The 18,161-nt window shown below is 55.0% G+C and overlaps 1 protein-coding gene across 1 annotated transcript in view; it reads left to right on the forward strand.

Moving 5' to 3' along the window:
* Positions 1–10,428: 10,428 nt before the first annotated feature.
* Positions 10,429–18,161, forward strand: part of ARHGEF10L (Rho guanine nucleotide exchange factor (GEF) 10-like) — a 161,886-nt gene continuing 154,153 nt past the window's right edge. The window contains 1 exon segment of the mRNA XM_010830219.1: positions 10,429–10,723. The gene's annotated coding sequence lies outside the window, so the exon portion shown is untranslated.

Raw genomic sequence — 18,161 nt, forward strand, 5'->3', positions numbered from 1 at the left:
AGCCCTGAGCATGCCATCCTGCTTTCCGGAAAATTCATCCCGTGTTCCGTCACCATTTAGTCCATCACCTTGCAGCCGGGACCCTAGAGCCTCCATTCCTACAGTTTCATCTAATTCTCACGAGCATGCTGTCATATCGGGACTATTACAACTGTTCCAATTGGCCAAGGGGCAAACAGGCTCGAGAGACAAGGCACGCAGATGGAGAGGGCAGGGATTCAAGCCTGAGATGCGCCGACTTGAAAGTCACGTTCCCACACACGTCTGTGGCCTGTGCCCCTTTCCGGGCACGCACGCAACGGCCAGGGCCCGGCCCTTCTACTCAGAGCCCCCTTTCAGAGGCGGCCCCGCTCTGCTCACACCCCGCCTCCCTTCTCATCCTGGCAGCTTCCTCGTGCTCCCAGCCCTGCCCAGCCCTGCCCAGCCCTGCCTGGCCTGACTCAGTCTAGCTCTTCCTTGTGGGCTGCCAGGGGCCGCCTCCCGCCCGCTCGCCCGGCAGGTCTGGCAGGTGAGTGACTCACCCACCTGGACCCACTGCACGCCCCGCGCAGGGAGCCAGCGGACGTGACCCCCAGGCTCCGGCCAGCCCAGCCAGCCTCTGCGGCGGACGAGACCCTTCTGTGCCGCCGGGGACTGCCCCATCACCTGCGCTTGCTTCTTCCTTGGTCGGAACTGGACTGCACAGAATCCAGGTCAGGCTTTCAGGTTGTAAGCATCTCAGTCCCTTGCTGAATCGGAGCAGAATGCTCTGGAGGTCAGTGGGTGTGTGTTTTGGTCTCTGCTGCTGTCGACACCCCTGGGCTCTGGACTCGGGGACACCCTGCTCCCTGGCAGGTGGCGGTGGGGCTGGGAATGGCTGGTGCTGTACTCAGGGAGGAGGACTCTGCCGAGGGCCTCAGTGGGTCTGACCCTAACCCTCGTGGTCAGGTTGGGGGGAGGCCTGGCCCGCATGTGTGCGCACTGGAAACCTTCCCCAGATCCCTTCTTGGGGTCAGAGTGTGACCCTTGCAGCTGGATCCGACCTAGTTCAAAGGCATCAGCTGCCTGCTGGGAAACCTGGGGTCAAAGGGGAGGCAGCGACTGCGGGCCACACCGCGGTCGGGGGCGGCGTAGGGGCCGGACACTCCCCGGACAGCGCCTGCTCCTCTGTCTGCGCCCTCTCCGCCTCGTCCCATCCTGGCCGCCTTAGCAGGGAGCAAGGCACTGCGCACAGTTTCACGGGGGCGATGTCATGAGCTCTCAGTTGGAAGCCTTTTAAAGGTCACCCTGGTGGCCTGGCCCGAGTCTCTGACAGGTGGCCGTTCAGCCCCTGCTTGATGATCTCCGGCGGTGGAGAGCTCACCGCCTTTGGAGGCGGCCTTTCATCTGCGTGTCCGCTGTCCGCCGGGGGCTGGCATCACGCTGGCTGGGAGCTTACTTTGTGCCAGATGCTTTGCTGAGGGAGTGCATTACATGGATGAGCTCATTTAATCTTTCCAACACCCCGTGAGGTAAGTCTTATTATTATCATCCCTGTTCATAGCTGAGGAAACAGGCCCAGAGAGGTTAAGTAACTTACTCAAGGTTTCCCAGCTTGAACAAAGAGAGCTGAGATTTGAAGCCAGACAAGCCTCATTCTAGAGCCCAGCTGACTCCTCAGCTCCATCACCTGGCTGCGGCTGGGCGATGAGGAGGCTTCCCAGGGCGGGCGAAACGCTGAGCAAGCATGCGGAGGCTGAGGTTTGGCCTGGGAGCTTCAGATGACTATGGTCTCTCTCTGGCTGACCTCTCAGGGGAGGGGTGAGGCTCAGAGTGGCGAGGTGACCTACTTCAAGGCTCAGAGACGGCGGAGAGTCAGACCCTCCCCCCGACTTCAACAGAGTGTCCACCTCCCCAAGCCAGCCCCTCCCCGGGGGGCTTTGCCTCCAGAAGATCCTGGTATGTCTGGATGCTCAGGGATGTCTGTATGAGCCTGCCTCCCTGGGTTGTGGCCCTGAACCAGCGTCTCCTGAGGTTCATTCGGGGACCACCCTCCCTTCCATCCCCTTGAGCACTGAGCTCCCGGGCATCAATGCCACCCGCCCTCCCAGCTGGATCTCCTCAGTCACTGGGACTTTAGGGGCTTCAGGGGGCGATCAGCCCTGCCCCATTCCCTTCCCCCCCACCTAGAAGGTGAGGAGAGTCCCGGGTGTCTCCTTTCAGGGCTGGGACAGTCACACGGGTAAGAGGTCCCCAGCGTAACTCCTTTCTGTCCTCCCCGCCTGGCCATAATAATAATGGCAGCCGCAGTACTGACTCCTGGGCCTGCCACCGCGGCTCCGTCTCCACCTATCCGACACTTACCACACGCTAAGCTCTGAGTCAGGTAGCCCCATGTCATAGCTTGTTCAGGTCTGAAAACCCCATTTGGCAGATGAGGAAGCTGAGGCTCAGGGAGGGGAAGTCTTGCCCAGGGTCGCACAGCTGACCAATGGCACGGAGAGCGACAGCAGAAAGTGGAAAGCTCTCATCCTCCAAAGTTGCGTGCTGAGTTCACCGGGCAGCCAGGGCCAGGGTCCGGCGTGGTCGACTTCAGATTTCAGGCTTCGCCCACATGCCTCCTCTGGACCGGGCTGTGCTGTGGCGGAGCTCCAGAGCCAGGAGTGCGGGCCGTGTTCTGCTTCTGAAGAGTACAGCACCTGGGGGGAGCCACCCAGCCCCTGGGGCCCCGGGTCACCCCTACCTGGGGACAGGAGCTGGTCACTTCTTTCCTGCGGTATCACTGAGAACTGCGGATTGTAGTCGGGGCTGAGACAGCCTTATACACCTGGACACAGGGAACTCCTTGGTGGCCTAGTGGTTAGGATCAGGGCTTTCCCGGCCCCGGCCCCGGTTCAGTCCCTGCTCAGGGAACTGAGCTCCCTCAAGCTGCATGGCACGGCCACAAAGAAACCAAAAACGAAACAAAAAAGCAAATCTTGACCCAATACATATGCAGAGAGTGAGTGTGAGGAGAGGTGATTACCTAAGCTGCGGCTCCCGGCCCCACTGTGCCTGGGGCAGCCTCGACGCTGAGTTTCCACAGCCGCCTCGGGGTGCAGAACACAGGCCAGCCCTACGGCAGGGGAGCCGAGGCTCAGGGACGTGAAGTCACAGGACTGGCAGGCGGGGGAGCAGGGCTTTGTCCCCAGAAGTGAACCCCCCGTCATGATGAGAGGCAGCTCCTCGGGGAGGGGGATCTCCCAGGGTGCCCAGGCAGCCCTTTGGTCTCAGGAGATCAGACTCGCAGGAGCGGTCGGGGCGCTTAGGGGATGGGCCCTGAGCAGGCGGGCAGGGCGAATGAGATGGATCCCTGCTCAGGCCTCTCCCGTCAGCCCTTTGGCAGAATGAGGGGGACCACCCTCCCCCATTCTTCCTGTTCTCAGGGACAGAGGCGGCCCTTGTTCCAAGGGGACAGGAGAGCAGGGAGCTCACCTGAGCCGTCTGGACCTGCCCTACAGGAAGCCCCGATCCCGCCTCCTGGCCCGGCTCAGCCCCTGCAGAGACCCGGGAGGGGACCGTGGGGTCGGGTTGCCTTTAGTCCACTTCCTCCCTCCCCACCTTTCCCGTCCTCTGCTTCTCCTCCTGAGCGGTGTCGTCATTACATCTGATAAGCAGCCCTCCGTTCTATCTGATAAGAGGGGTTCCAAGGCCCTGGCTTGTTTGAGACCGCCAGGGTTGGGGGGGCGCTCAGGCTGGGAGCCAGGAGGCAGCCGCTGCACCCACTCCCCTCGTCAGGCCCGCAGCCGTCTTGAGCAACGCCTTTACCTTCTCTGGGCCTCAGTTTCCCCTTCGGTGAAAGGAGGGGTTTGGCTTGGAATATCCCGCAGGGCCCTGCCAGCCAGAAAGGCTCTCACTTGCTTGAATGGGGGCCCTGAGGGACTGTCCGAGCTCCCTGCCAGCTCTCCCCAGGACCCGCGTGGTCCAGGATACACATGGACATGGGGACCATTCGCTTCTGATACAAGGAGGACCCAAATGCGTGTGTGCGAACTAAGTCGCTCGGTCGTGTCCAAGTCTTTGCGACCCCACAGACTGCAGCACGCCAGGCTTCCCTGTACATCACTATTTCCCCGAGTTTGCTCAAACTCATGTCCATCGAGTCGGTGATGCCATCCAACCATCTTGTCCTCTGCCGCCCCCTTCTCCTGCCCTCAATCTTTCCCAGAATCAGGGTCTTTTCCAGTGAGTAGGCTCTTCACATCAGGCTGGTTATACGTATCCATATAGCTGACTCACTTCATTATACAGCAGAGACTAAACCAACATTGTAAAGCAGTTACGTGTGCTGTGCTACTTCGCTCAGTCGTGTCCGACTCCTTGCGACCCCGTGGACTGTAGCCCACCAGGCTCCTCTGTCCATGGAATTCTCCAGGCAAGAGTACTGGAGTGGGTTGGCATTTCCTCCTCTAGGGGATCTTCCCCACCCTGGTGTTGAACCTGCATCTCCTACGTCTCTTGCATTGGCAGGCGGGTTCTTTACCACTAGCCCCACCTGGGAAGCCCGCTGAGGACCAGGGTGCCCGCTGTCGAAACCCTCGCGCTCTCTGTCCAGCTGAGTTTCTGGAATCAACCCAGGGTACCAATGTTTGTCTGACCACAGGGGAGAGGCTGCCTGAGGCTCTTCCCATCTTGTTGTTTGTAGAAAAAGTCTGTCCTTTGGGGTAAGAAATTGGGTTCAAATCCTAGCTCCGTCCCTCCTGATGGTGTGACCTGGGGTGAGCTGCACCGTCTCAGTTGCTGCGTCTGAAGAGAAAGAGAATAACACTGAACTCACTGAGACCTCGTGAGGGCGGTGAGTTCTCCCAGGCGGAGCACTTGACCCGTGAATAGCAGATGCTCACTAAAAGGGAGGACCTGTTCCTGGCACCACGGCCGTCTGGCCCCTCGAGGCTCCAGAATGTCAGGACACCTCAGGGTGCTTCCGGGATCTCAATGCCTCATTCCCTGCAGACGAGCAGGTGTCTCCAGGTGTGACAGCGTGCTAAGGCCCTCGTTCTGGTCTCCTCTTCGTCTTTTTTTTTGTGTGTGTTTGTTATTGGAGTAGAATTGTTTTGTGGCCTTTTCATAACGTTCATGGTGTTCTCACGGCAAGAACGTTGGGGCGATTTGCCATTTCCACCTCCGGTAGACCATGTTTTGTCAGAGCTCTTCACTATGACCGGTCCGTCCACGCACAGCATGGCTCGTAGCCTCATTGAGTTACCCAAGCCCCTTCACTACGACAAAGCTGTGACCCATGAAGGGGTCATGAACAGCATGGCTCGTAGCCTCATTGAGTTACGCAAGCCCCTTCACTACGACAAGGCTGTGACCCATGAAGGGGTCATGAACAGCATGGCTCGTAGCCTCATTGAGTTACCCAAGCCCCTTCACTACGACAAGGCTGTGACCCATGAAGGGGTCATGAACAGCATGGCTCGTAGCCTCATTGAGTTACCCAAGCCCCTTCACTACGACAAGGCTGTGACCCATGAAGGGGTCATGAACAGCATGGCTCGTAGCCTCATTGAGTTACCCAAGCCCCTTCACTACGACAAGGCTGTGACCCATGAAGGGGTCATGAACAGCATGGCTCGTAGCCTCATTGAGTTACCCAAGCCCCTTCACTACGACAAAGCTGTGATCCATGAAGGGGTCATGAAAGGTAAGAAAAGCTATGACAAACCTTGAGAGTGTATTAAAAAGCAGAAACCTCACTTTGCCAACGAAGGTCCGTATAGTCAAAGCTACGTTCTTTTCCAGTAGTCACGTATGGATGTGAGAGTTGGATCATAAAGCAGGCTGAGCACCAAAGAATTGATGCTTTTGACTTGTAGTGTTGGCAAAGACTCTTGAGAGTCCCTTGGACTGCAAGGAGATCGTACCAGTCAATCCTAAGGAGCTCGACCCTGAGTGTTCACTGGAAGGACTGATGCTGAAGCTGAAACTCCAATACTTTGGCCGCTTGATGCAAAGAGCCAACTCATTGGAAAAGACCCTGATGCTGGGAAAGATTGAGGGCAGGAGGAGACGGGGATGACAGAGGATGAGACGGCTGGATGGCATCACCGACTCGATGGACATGGGTTTGAGTAAATTCTGGGAGATGGTGGAGGACAGAGAAGCCTGGCATGCTGAATCCAGGGAGTTGCAAAGAGTCTGACACGACTGAGCGACTGAACGACCACATAATTGTTAATGATGTTGTGCTCGTTTCTGCTGTATGACGAAGTGAATCAGCCACATGCACGCATATATGCCCCTCCTCCCACCCTCCCCACTCTAGGTCCTCACAGAGCACCAAGCTGAGCTCCTGTACTTACAGCAGCTCCCCACTAGCTGTCTATTTTACACACGGTCAATGCCGCTTTCCAGTTCATCCCCCCTCCCCTTCCCCATCGTGTTCCTCTTCCTCTTTCTTAAAGCTGCTCTGAAAACTACAAAACTGCATAATAGCGGGGAAGGGGCAGCCCACTGCACACAGACCTCACCCCCACGTGCGGCTGACTCAAAAGACTGATCAGAATTCACAAGGTATGCGATCTGTGGGTCAGGGTGTGATCTCAGTTAACTAGAGAGCAAGCCACCTACAGCTCAAGGCTCCTGGAGAGGGATTCCGAATTCTGAAGACAGCACCAGGGCAAGGGTTGGGGCCGCCTTCGCTCAGACCCCAGGGTCTGGCCCAGCCCTGGAGCCACAGGGCGGGCAGCTTACTGCAGAGGGCACACTGCATGGAGGCCCCTGATTCAGACATGGGCTTGGGGATGGAGCAGATGGAATTTCCTGGCCATTGGTGGCTTCTGGGAAAGGGGGAACGTGCCTGATCAGTTCAGATAGTTGCTCAGTCATGTCCGACTCTTTGCAACCCCATGGACTGCAGGCTTCCCTGGCTGTTATCTCAAAACTCATTACCGAAAAGATATTTTTTTTCCCTTCCCCTAAAGATCAGCATATTCTTCTCCACTTTTCCTGGAATCCTGGCTAGGGGATTTTCCAGTTAGCAGAAAAACCACATCCACCTTCCTCCGGCTTCAGTGAGGGGGTGAGCGGCTGGAAGTGGAGGAGCTATTGTCCTCTAGTTCTTCTCTAGTTCATCAACTGTATTCATCCCTCCATCGTCCATCTATCCATCCATCCATCCATCCAAAGACTGCTCACTGAGTGTCTCTGTGTTGGACACTGCATTCTGGAGATACAAATCTGCAAAACAGACATCCTGCCCTTAGGGAGAGGACGGTACGGCAGGGCTGACAGACAGTGTAGGGAACTCAGTGCCTGGGGAGCTATGGCCTTATCCGTTCATCAGTTTCCCTATCTGTTGCACGGGGCGATCGTAGTCCCTGCCTCCTGGTGTTACTGTGGTGCTCTGATGAGATGACACACGCAAAGAGCTGGCCCAGTGCCTGGCACAGAGTAAGATGCTCAGTAAGCATTAACCGTGAGAAGAACGATGCTCGACTAAGCTCACGGAAAACAGTGCCCGGCACTCACGTGAGCAGCCATGCACATCGGTGAGCTGTTCTGGGCAGGCTGGCTTTCCTTGGCAGCGGCAGCAGGTAACAGGGGAATGGTAAGCAAGGGCAGGACCCACGCCAGCTTCTCAGGGTGGGGCAGCCCATGAGTAAGTCATCTCAACAAAGGAGCCATAAATGCTGGCCATGCCGTCCGGTGGCGGGGGTTGGGGGTGGGTCTGAGGGCTTCTCCAGGAGCTTGGGCCAGTGCAATTGCCTGTCTGGTTGGTCCAGTTAGGAGTTGCTTGTGAGGACCTTAGGGTGAAATCAGCCATGAGACCGGGAGCTGGAGACTGCCTCTGCAGGGCTGGGGCAGACTGTCTGGAAGCTCCCAGAATCTGACAGGGGGCAGGGCAGCGGAGGCGGGGATGACCCCAGCGCTGAGGGCTCGGGGAGGGGGTGCTGTGGATGCTGTCCCAGGGAGGGCAGCCAGAGATGGTTAGGGGGTCCCGGGGGCCCCCACAGGGCTGACGGGGGCTGAAGGTGGCAGTCTTACTCACCGCTGTACCCCCAGCCCCCGGAACAGTGGCAGGAAAACCTTAGGCACCTAACTGGGGAGCAGAGTTGAATGCACGTGTATGATCAGGCCACCCAGGATGGCTGCAGTCTGGCTCTCCGTGCATCCCTGGCTTGACCCGTCCCCACTTCTCCTGCCCCCTACTCACGTGGCTGACTCTCCCCTCACTCACAGAGCCTAATCTGTCCACGTCCATGTACTTGTTCCCCGGCCCCGTTGATGGCTGTTCTAATCTTCAGATCAGAACATCTCCACCATAGCCGAGCAAAGAAAGCAAGGCTCAGGAAGGGGAAACACCCCTGGCAAAGGGGCATGAGGGGCGTGACCCTCTGCTGGTTTCTGGGTCACCGGTGAGCCATCCCGACATCAGTTCCCCCCAATAACTAGGAACCTCTCCCTCCCAGTCCCTGGGAAGCTGGACTGCAGCAGGTACTGCCTGCCGTCAGCCGCACACAGCGGGGTGCTGCTCCAGAATCCTGCTTCAGAGTCCGAGATCTCCCATCTATTAAGCCATTAATGTTTGTCGCTGACTCTGGGCTCTTTCTCTGGTCTTGAGGCTGTGCTGGTACAGGGCTTGCCAGCCTGGGGGGTGCAGCCCAACACATACCACGACTCTGTTGGGTGGTCTGGTTTAACCACCAAGCGGGTTTGCCAATAGGAAGCAGTGGTCCTGGAATCCATAGAAGTGGGTCAAACCCTAGCACCCTACTTACCAGCTCTGTGGGGCTGTGACAAGGCATTCCCCTTTCTGAGCCTCAGTTTCTTCATCAGCAAGACAAGAACTGCAGTATCAGCCTTGAGGGTTGCTGGGTAGAGAGGAGATGGTGAAGGGATTTAGAAGTGACAGCTGTTGTCATCTTCCACGGATCTGGGGTGACATCCGGAGCTGTGAGTTAGGACCGTGGGACTGGGCTGGTGGGGATGGAGTGTCTGCCGAACCCTGCATTATGAAGTCTTGGGGTAGTAGCTTGGTGGTAGCTGGAGTCGGATGGACTTGGAAGCCATCGCTCGCTTGCTGTGTGACCTTGGGTGGCTTGCCTACCTTACTGTGCCTAAGCTCCTCATGTGAAAAAAAGGGGACCTTGAAAGCAGCTATTCTAGTGCGTTCTTTCAAGAGTAAATGGGGTCATATGTGGAAGGCACAGGGCCTGGCAGAGCTCGGTAAAGGGGGATTTCCTGCTCTGTAAAGGGAGCTAGCTTTATCACTGGCGGCATTAGTCGGGGAGTGGGTGAAGGGGCTTTGCAAGCATGAATGTGAGGCAGACGGGGGGCTCTGGTCTCCCCTGAGGGAGGGGCTGGGGTCCATCCCTGACGTGTCGGGAGCCCCAGCCCGCTGTGTCTCTGCTGACAGGTGGGAAGGTGACAGAGCCGTCCTGTGAAGGCGCTGAGGTCCCAGAAGATGTCCGCTTCCAGGCAAAACCCTGAGAAGCACATTGGACTTGGGGGATCTTAGCCCGAGCCCACAGGGAATGCGGCAAGCAGCAGCTTTTGAATTTAAACCCCGGCTCCCCCACTCTGCCACGCTGCGACCCTGGGCGAGTCACTTAACCTCTCTGGGTCGATGTCTGTGTTCACAGAACCGGACAAAGCCACCTTCCTTGCAGGGTTCCCTGGAGGCCAAGCACACAGTGGGTTCTCTGTAAAGGGGAGTGATTCGTGCAGTCTCCACAGAGGGCGAGGGAGTAGATGTTAATGAACGCTGGGGCTGGTCCAAAAATCCAGTCTATGAAACTCCTGCCTGCAGCTTCTGTTGCGTTGCTAATGGGAGTTTATGTGAAGGACACAGCGGGATAAGGGCCCATTGTTCCGAGTGGGGACGGTTTTATGACTCTTAGAAAGCGTCTTTCATCTGGGAGACCAGGGAGCGTATGGAACCTCCCAGCCCTGGGCGTTGAGACTGGGGGATGCTGAAGGCCCTGGGGCCGGTGCCAGGCCGCAGCCATGGTCAGGCCCTCCTGCTGGCACGGGCTGAGGCCTCCCCGGAGTGTCACCGCGGCCTCAGGCTGCCAGCTGCTGTGCATCCCTTTGCCCAGGCCTGGACTGTTTCTCCTGGAGACCTGCTGTCTGGCCCCGAGTCCGCAGCCCGGTCTGCTTGGCAAGGCTGGAGGCTCACAGGTCTGCGGGGTTCCCTCTCTGCTCCCTCCGTCAGCGGCCGGTGTCACAGCCTCTTCATGCTTATGGTGGCTTCTAGAATAGGCCTTGGGCTCTGTCTGCTGTCAGCTGACCGGCAACTCTCCCTGCCTGGGAGGCTCGCCTGGCCCCCGAGCCCCGGGCAGGGGCAGTAACCTGATGCCAGGAGCAAAGACCTTGTCTCTCTGTCCTTTCCGACTCCTTGGCCAGGGACCAAGCAGAGAAACCCAGCCTCTTCTTGGCTCAGCAGACAGCCCCGAGCGCTCTGCCTACTCCTCCCCTGCGGAGGCTGCAGACACCACGGCGAGTGGATGCCGCTGGCTGCCCAGCTTAGAGCCGCGGGCACACGGGGTCTGTGGGGTCTGGACTGATGGGCGGAGGGTCTTTATGTGTTTTTAGGTGCCTCTGATGGCCCAGGCTGGCACTTCCCCCTTTGTCTTTTCCCTTTTGGGGAATGAAGAAAGGCTAGAGCAGGATGTTTAGACACGCGAATGGCCCCAGAATCCCCGCTCATCCTGCAGCAAGACAGTGACCACAGGCAGTGGGCACCAGCCTCCTCTTATGATCGGACTAAAAGCCCACTCAGGTAAGTGCAAGTGAAGTGTGTGTGGGGGGTCTCTGTGATGACCCAACAGTCACTCGGATGGACATTCAAGGCTAGGACAGGATGTCAATGTGCCTCAGTTTCCTCATCTGTAAACCAGGCATAAAAGTACCCGCTTTATAGGGTTGCTGTGAGGATGAAATGAGTTAACACACGTTAACCGATTAAACAGAGACCAGTAGAGAGTGTTGTGGAAGTTTGCTATTACTGTTGCTACTATTTTTGCTAGGGCTAGATGATCTCTGTCTCTCTGTCTTTTCCTCCAACTTTTTTTTTTTTTTTTGGCTTTTCTATGGCGTTTCTGGCCTCCCAGAACCTCAGCTTGAACTTGGCTGCGGTTTGTTGCAGCGTGAATGCCGGCCCTGGCTCGGCCGTCTTTCAGGCTCAGCGCCCCGTGGTCATTTGACTGACTCGGGCTCTCAGCTCTCCAGTTGGAAATCCCTGGGTGAAGTGAGCTGATTGGCCGGTTTTGGCCAGCTGCTGACCCTTTGGTCCAATCAGGTGCTCCGGGAAGGAGTGGGCTGTCCCGGCACGTGGACGTGCATGTGTCCTGCTGCAGCGAATCCGGCCTCTTTCAGAGGCTCAGTTGTAAATTTTCATGTGAGTTGTAAACGTGTGGCAGGAATATCATGAAGTGATGGTGTGTCTTTTTCACTGAATCACATCAGGAGCCTCATGACGTCCAAATGTCCCCAGACTGGTCACGTTAACCCAATCAGACCGCTGGGTGAGGAGGTGTCTGCCAGGTTTCTCTACAGTAAAGTTGTTCTTTCCCTTTTTGCAGTTAATAAGTATTTCATGGGAAAGTACTCTGAGTATGCAAATAGCATTCCCAGCTTTCAATTTATTCATTTACTTATTACATCAGTGTGGACTCTTGGTTTCCTATTGTATTTAGTAGAGTATGAATCCTTACAATCATTACTTATTTTGATGCTTAACTTGCTCCTTGGTTTGGCTAGTGGAGGTCCATCTAGTCAAAGCTATGGTTTTTCCAGTGGTCATGTATGGATGTGAGAGTTGGACTGTGAAGAAAGCTGAGCACTGAAGAATTGATGCTTTTGAACTGTGGTTTTGGAGAAGACTCTTGAGAGTCCCTTGGACTGCAAGGAGATCCAACCAGTCCATCCTAAAGGAGATCAGTCCTGAATATTCATTGGAAGGACTGATGCTAAAGCTGAAGCTCCAATACTTTGGCCACCTGATGCGAAGAGCTGACTCATTGGAAAAGACCCTGATGCTGGGAAAGATTGAGGGCAGGAGGAGACGGGGACGACAGAGGATGAGATGGTTGGATGGCATCACCGACTCGATAGACATGGGTTTGAGTGAACTCTGGGAGTTGGTGATGGACAAGGAGGCCTGGTGTGCTGCGATTCATGGGGTCACAGAGTCGGACACGACTGCGCGACTGGACTGAACTGACTGCGTGGAGCTTGGCTGGCGGAAGCCTCTTTTGAGTTGGTTTCTGTGTCCTTCTGCTGTGTTTCCACCACTTGTTGAGCAATTTATTAATTTCTGGCCCAACAATATGTTTCAGGAACAGCTTGTTCTTCCCCCGGAATCAGTCATCTCTCCAAGGAGCTTTGGTCTCTTTCAGCAGAGAGTGCTATTTGGAATCCATGACCTGGCTGCAAAGTGTGTTCACTGGGACTGGGTATCCCTGCTCCTAGGCTCTTTCAGGGGACAGAGCTCTGAACTCACACCAAAATCTCCAGTTCCAGTCTAACACCACATAATTCATTCTACTTTTCTCCCTTTGATATTTGTCATTCCTTTAAACAGGGTTTGAAGTTTGAACTCCTGACTACCACTACACTAGGCTGTCTCTCATCAAAAATATCTTATGATATATGATAAGTATGCTTATGATATTGTGGTATCAAATAGCACATGTATCCAATTCTGTCAGTGAGATGTTGAAAAATCTGTTACACTGTGTTCGATCAGTCCTTTAAAATCCTACGGGATTCAGTTCAGTTCAGTCCAGTTGCTCAGTCATATCCGACTCTTTGCAACTCCATGGACTGCAGCACACCAGGCCTCCCTGTCCATCACCAACTCTGGAGCTTACTCAAACTCATGGCCATCGAGTCGGTGATGCCATCCAACCATCTCATCCTCTGTCGCCCCCTTCTCCTCCTACCTTCAATCTTTCCTAGCGTCAGGGTTTTTTCCAAGCAGTCAGTTCTTTGCATCAGGTGGCCAAAGTATTGGAGTTTCAGCTTCAGCATCAGTCCTTCCAATGAATACTCAGGACTGATTTCCTTTAGGATGGACTGGTTGGATCTCCTTGCTGTCCAAGGGACTCTCAAGAGTCTTCTCCAACACCATAGTTCAAAAGCATCAATTCTTCTGTGCTCAGCTTTCTTTATAGTCCAACTCTCACATCCATACATGACTACTGGAAAAACCAGTAGCTTTAACTAGATGGACCTTTGTTGGCAAAGTAATGTCTCTGTTTTCTAATATGCTGTCTAGGTTGGTCATAGCTTTTCTTCCAAGGAGCAAGAGTCTTTTAATTTCATGGCTGCAATCACCATCTCCAGTGATTCTGGAGCCCAAGAAAAGAAAGTCTCTCACTGTTTCCACTGTTTCCCCATCTATTTGCCATGAAGTTATGGGACTGGATGCCATGATCTTAGTTTTCTGAATTTTGAGTTTTAAGTCAGCTTTTTCACTCTCCTCTTTCACTTTCATCAAGAGGCTTTTTATTTCTTCTACAGTTTCTGCCATAAGGGTGGTGTCTTCTGCATATCTGAGGTTATTGATATTTCTCCCGGCAATCTTGATTCCAGCTTGTGCTTCATCCAGCCTGGCATTTCTCATGATGTACTTTGCATATAAGTTAAATAAGCAGGGTGACAATATACAGCCTTGACGTACTTCTTTCCCGATTTGGAACCCGTCTGTTGTTCCATGTCCATTTCTAGTTGCTACTTGACTTGCATACAGATTTTTCAGGAGGCAGGTCAGGTGGTCTGGTAGTCCCATCTGTTTAAGAAATTTCCCCCCCATCTCTTTAAAATAGAAAGGAACAAAAGGATTATTGTGCTTTTACAGGCACTGGGACTGAGTGGAAGAGGCTGAGGGTCCTAAGGAGAGGGGGGGGCAGCGCTCCGTGCTGTCTGTGTCCAGCCCTCTGGACATGGGTGTCCATCACCCCCGGTGGTTGTTTTGGGAGAACTTTGAGACTACATCCTTAAGAAAAAGAGCTGCTCAAACTGTCCTCTCCCTTACACCAAGGGCCATAAATTAGTAGCTCAGGAAAGTTATTTCCTTCTCTACTTGAGCCCCTGGAACCACCTCCAGCTGTGGCTACACCTTTGACTTCAGCATGTGTGCATGCTAAGTCGCTTCAGTCGTGTTTGACTCTATGCGACCCCATGACTGTCGCCCACCAGGCTTCTCTGTGCTTGGGATTGTCCAGGCAAGAATACTGGAGTGGGTTGCCATGCCCTCCTCCAGGGGGTCTCCCCACCCAGGGCACAAACTGGCATCTCTTGCATCTCCTGCAATGGCACTGCCTGGGAAGTCCAAACGCAGGTGTTGCCTTGAAGGAACCTAGAAGGCAGCAGGGGGACGGCTCAGGGCATCCCAGATCCCTTCGAAATGCCTGTCCTACTGAACAGGGACAGCAGTGTCATGGGAAGAGGTTTCATTCTGGTAAGACAGACCCCATCGTCCTCATTCATAATCAAAATGTGATCCAGCGTCTCTTAGAGAAGAGTCTGTTTGTGATTGCTTTGATGACACGGGAAATAAGAGCTAGTTCCTTTACGCACACTTTCCATTTACACTGCCTGTGCCAGGGTGGTATCTAGGCTTGGGAAGTCCACTCTGCCGTCTACCCACTTCTCTTCTGACCTGCTCCAAGGCCAGGCTGCTGGCAGTGGGCTGGGCTGGGAGGCAGCGGCGGGAGCCCTGGGCTTTCACTCTCGCAGTGCCATCAGTTTGCTAGCAGCTGTGGCCAGGTCGCTGAGCTTCGCTGGCCAACAGAAGGCAGCACTGTGCCTGGTCCTGCCCCGTCCCCGCTGGGCGGTGGAGCCTAGGGAGAAGAGTCCCAGTCCCACCCAGATGTAGCATTTGTGATTATGCTTACACAATAGATCCTGCACCACCAGAATGCTCGGCCAGTGTGAAATTTTGGTTAATTGAATGTTCTGGGACACGGAAACAGTCCCAGAAATCCTTTTTGTTCCTTTTGTGGCTATTGAAAGCCATTCGCTCATCTATTTAGCAAATATTTGTCTCACGCTTCCACTCCATCGGGCTCTGTCCCAGGTGCTGGGGACTCCAGCGTGAGTGAGCAGCAGAGTCCCCGCTCCCGAGGACTCACGTGCCAGGGAGGACATGGGGCAAATCCCACACAAAACACTGCAGGAGGGCGAGGGGGAGACTGTAGGGCGCGATGGGAGCCCAGGAGCCTCATCTCGGGCTCTGGAGAGCAGATCCGTGAGGTGTGACCTGTGCGGAGAGCATCCAAAGCCACGGTGTCTTGTGGGGGTGGGGTGGGGGGGTGGGGGGCGGTGCGGAACGGTAACGGTGTTCCAGGCAGAAGGAACGAAGTCAAAGGCCCAGGGACACGCTTTGCACCTTCGTTTATGTTGCGGAGCTCGGCATGGGAAGTTGGGCAGGTGGGAGAGGAGGGGTGTGCAAGGGTCAGGGCAGGATGACGAAGACAGCAAGAATGCAGGAGGACCGGCCTGGCTTGTGCCTCCCTGGGGGCTCAGCTGGGAAAGAACCTGCCTGCGGTGCAGACCCAAGTTTGATCCCTGGGTCGGGAAGATCCCCTGGAGAAGGAAATGGCAACCCACTCCAGTATTCTTGCCTGGAAAATCCCATGGACAGAGGAGCCTGGTGGGCTGCAGTCCAGGGGGTCGCAAAGAGTTGGGCACATCTGAGCGACTACTTCTGGGGCCTGGCCTGGCCGAGAAGGGGAGGGCTGCGGGCTCATTTATTCTCGAGTATGTGTTTCCATGTTGTGATTGTCTTCTCATATAAGTAGAACACAGAGAGAAAATGAAATGAAAACACTAATTCACAGAGGGGGTCAAGGTCAAAAGGGTGACACAGGGCTGGGAGGGACGGTGACAAGTGGAAAGACACAGCTCTTTCCACAGGGCCCCGGCCCTTTGGGGCCTACAGAGTGTGGCCCGGGGGAGCCAGGCATCAGCGGATCTTCAGATGTGTTAAGAGAAGCCAGCAGTCCAGCAACTCATGGGAAATCTCTCAATTTTTAAATGTTGGGAGCTAATTAACAACATTAACAAAATCACTGTGGGCAAAACAAAAGGCTTCCGTCGGCTCCATTCATCCTCCGAGCTGGTGGATCACAATGCTGGCTCCAGAGGGGTCTACTGACAGGCGTCCGAGGGTGCTCACTTGGTGTGCTTCTAACCTCTGCCGGGTTTTGGGGACACAATGGGAGCCTGAGGTATGGCCTCCACCCCCAGGCTTGGATCATAGCTTCCCTCAAGACAGTTCAACTGCCTGAGAGACAGTTCAAGTCAGTACCTACCCAGAATCAACTAACAGAAACAGAAGTGGTAACAGGAGCAACTGACCAGAGGGTGAAGCGCTGTCGAGCTCAGTGGGAGAGGAGGTTGGGGAGCAGGGGCCGCGTGGAGAGACGTCCTGGAGGTGCGGGGCCTCTGTTAGATCTGGGAAGAGGGTGGGCTTCAGCGCAGCCAAACCTGGGACAGGTGTTCCAGACCAGAGGACTCACGAGGGCTCAGGCCCAGGAGGGGCTGGGACAGGTCTGGACGGTCGTGGATGCAGGTCCAAGGGCTTGTACTGGTTTTCTCTGTGCCAGCAGAATCCGAATGTCTAAATTCTGGTCCAGGGCTTAATGCCATGAGCTCTGAGGTCACCCGATAGACACCTGATGATGTTCTTGCCGCTTTTCTGGCATTCTGGCTCTGAGGTCACCCGGTAGACATCTGACGATGTTCTTGCTGCTTTTCTGGCATTCTGGCTCTGAGGTCACCCGATAGACACCTGACGATGTTCTTGCCGCTTTTCTGGCATTCCTGAAACCTTCCTCCATTGTTCATTTGTCCCAGGGATGGACAATCCAGAAGTGCAGGGGCCTTGCCTGTCTCGCTCCATGATGTCTCCTGTGTGCCTAGAATGATGTCTGGAAGCATAACAGTGTTAGTTGCTCAGTCATGTCCAACTCTTTGCGACCCCATGGACTGCAGCCTGCCAGGCTCCTCCATCCATGGGATTCTCCAGGCAAGAATACTGGAGTCGGTAGCCATTCCCTTCTCCAGGGGATCTTCCTGACCCAGGGCCGCCTGCATCTCAGGCGGATTCCTTACCATCTGACCTACCGGGGAAGCCTGGAACATAATAAGTGCTCAACAAATATTAACTGGCTATACACTCTGAGCCATGTTGCCCTAGGCCTGGGGGTTAGGATGATTCTGAACAACTCTTAAGACAAGCTCTATGGGGTTTATGTTCTCGTGTGGAGATGGACAATAAACAAGCAACCCCAACAATGAGGAAGATGATTTCAGAGAGCGCGGACTGGTGTGGCCTGTCTCGCTTGACTGCAGAGGCCTGTTATCCGTGTCTCCTTGTTGAGGGGGCAGGGCCGAGGTCTCTCTGGTTCCTTGTTTCATTCCTAGCCCCTAAGACTGGTGCCCAAACAGGGAGTAGTTAAAAGAAAAAAAATGGTGTTTTTTTTTTTTTTTTTCTGGTTGTTTGAATGAATAAACACAGGCCAACACAGACTGCAGCCTGCATAACACCTGTGCCCTTTGGAGGCTGCAAAACTCATCATTATCAACCCGAGTAATTGCTGATAAGCCTGAGTGTGAATTTCTTTGCAAATAGGGAGGTAGCGGGGGCAGTGTTTAACAACAACAGGGATAATCTTAATTAATGGCCTGATAACTGTAATTAATTGCATCATATCCGGATGCGTCTTTGGATTTCTGAGAGGGAGTAACTAGTGTTTGGCAGCTTTGGGAGCTGGAAGGGAAGGGTGTGCTAGGATCTCGGGTCTACCGCTTCTTTCCTGGGTGGGCTTTGCCAAGTCGCAGCTCTAAGCCGCGGTTTTCTCATCAGGAAAATGGAGCCACATGGCAGGCTGGCTGCTAAGCTCAGAGCCCTCACTGCCTGCAGCTGCCAGTGCTGTGGTCCTGAGGCTGTCCCCGGAAACGTGTGCAGGGCTGGTCGGAGCCCTCAGGAGGCCCCTCTGCGGCTGAGACTGGATGGGGGCCATCGCAGGTCTGACTTTTCCTCTGGGCCAACCCAGGCATCCTCACCCCTGGGGGAGAGCCCGGGGCAGACTCCTGGAAGGAGGAGAAGCAAGAATGGGCGTGAGAGCCCTGCTGGGAGGCCTGGGGTGGCGAGGGGACGCGCGGCGGGCGGAGAAGGAGTGGGGGCCCCGTGTGGCCCGGGGGTCTCT

This window comes from Bison bison, unplaced genomic scaffold, assembly GCF_000754665.1.
Source record: "Bison bison bison isolate TAMUID 2011002044 unplaced genomic scaffold, Bison_UMD1.0 scf7180017864516, whole genome shotgun sequence".
Classification (NCBI taxonomy): domain Eukaryota; kingdom Metazoa; phylum Chordata; class Mammalia; order Artiodactyla; family Bovidae; genus Bison; species Bison bison.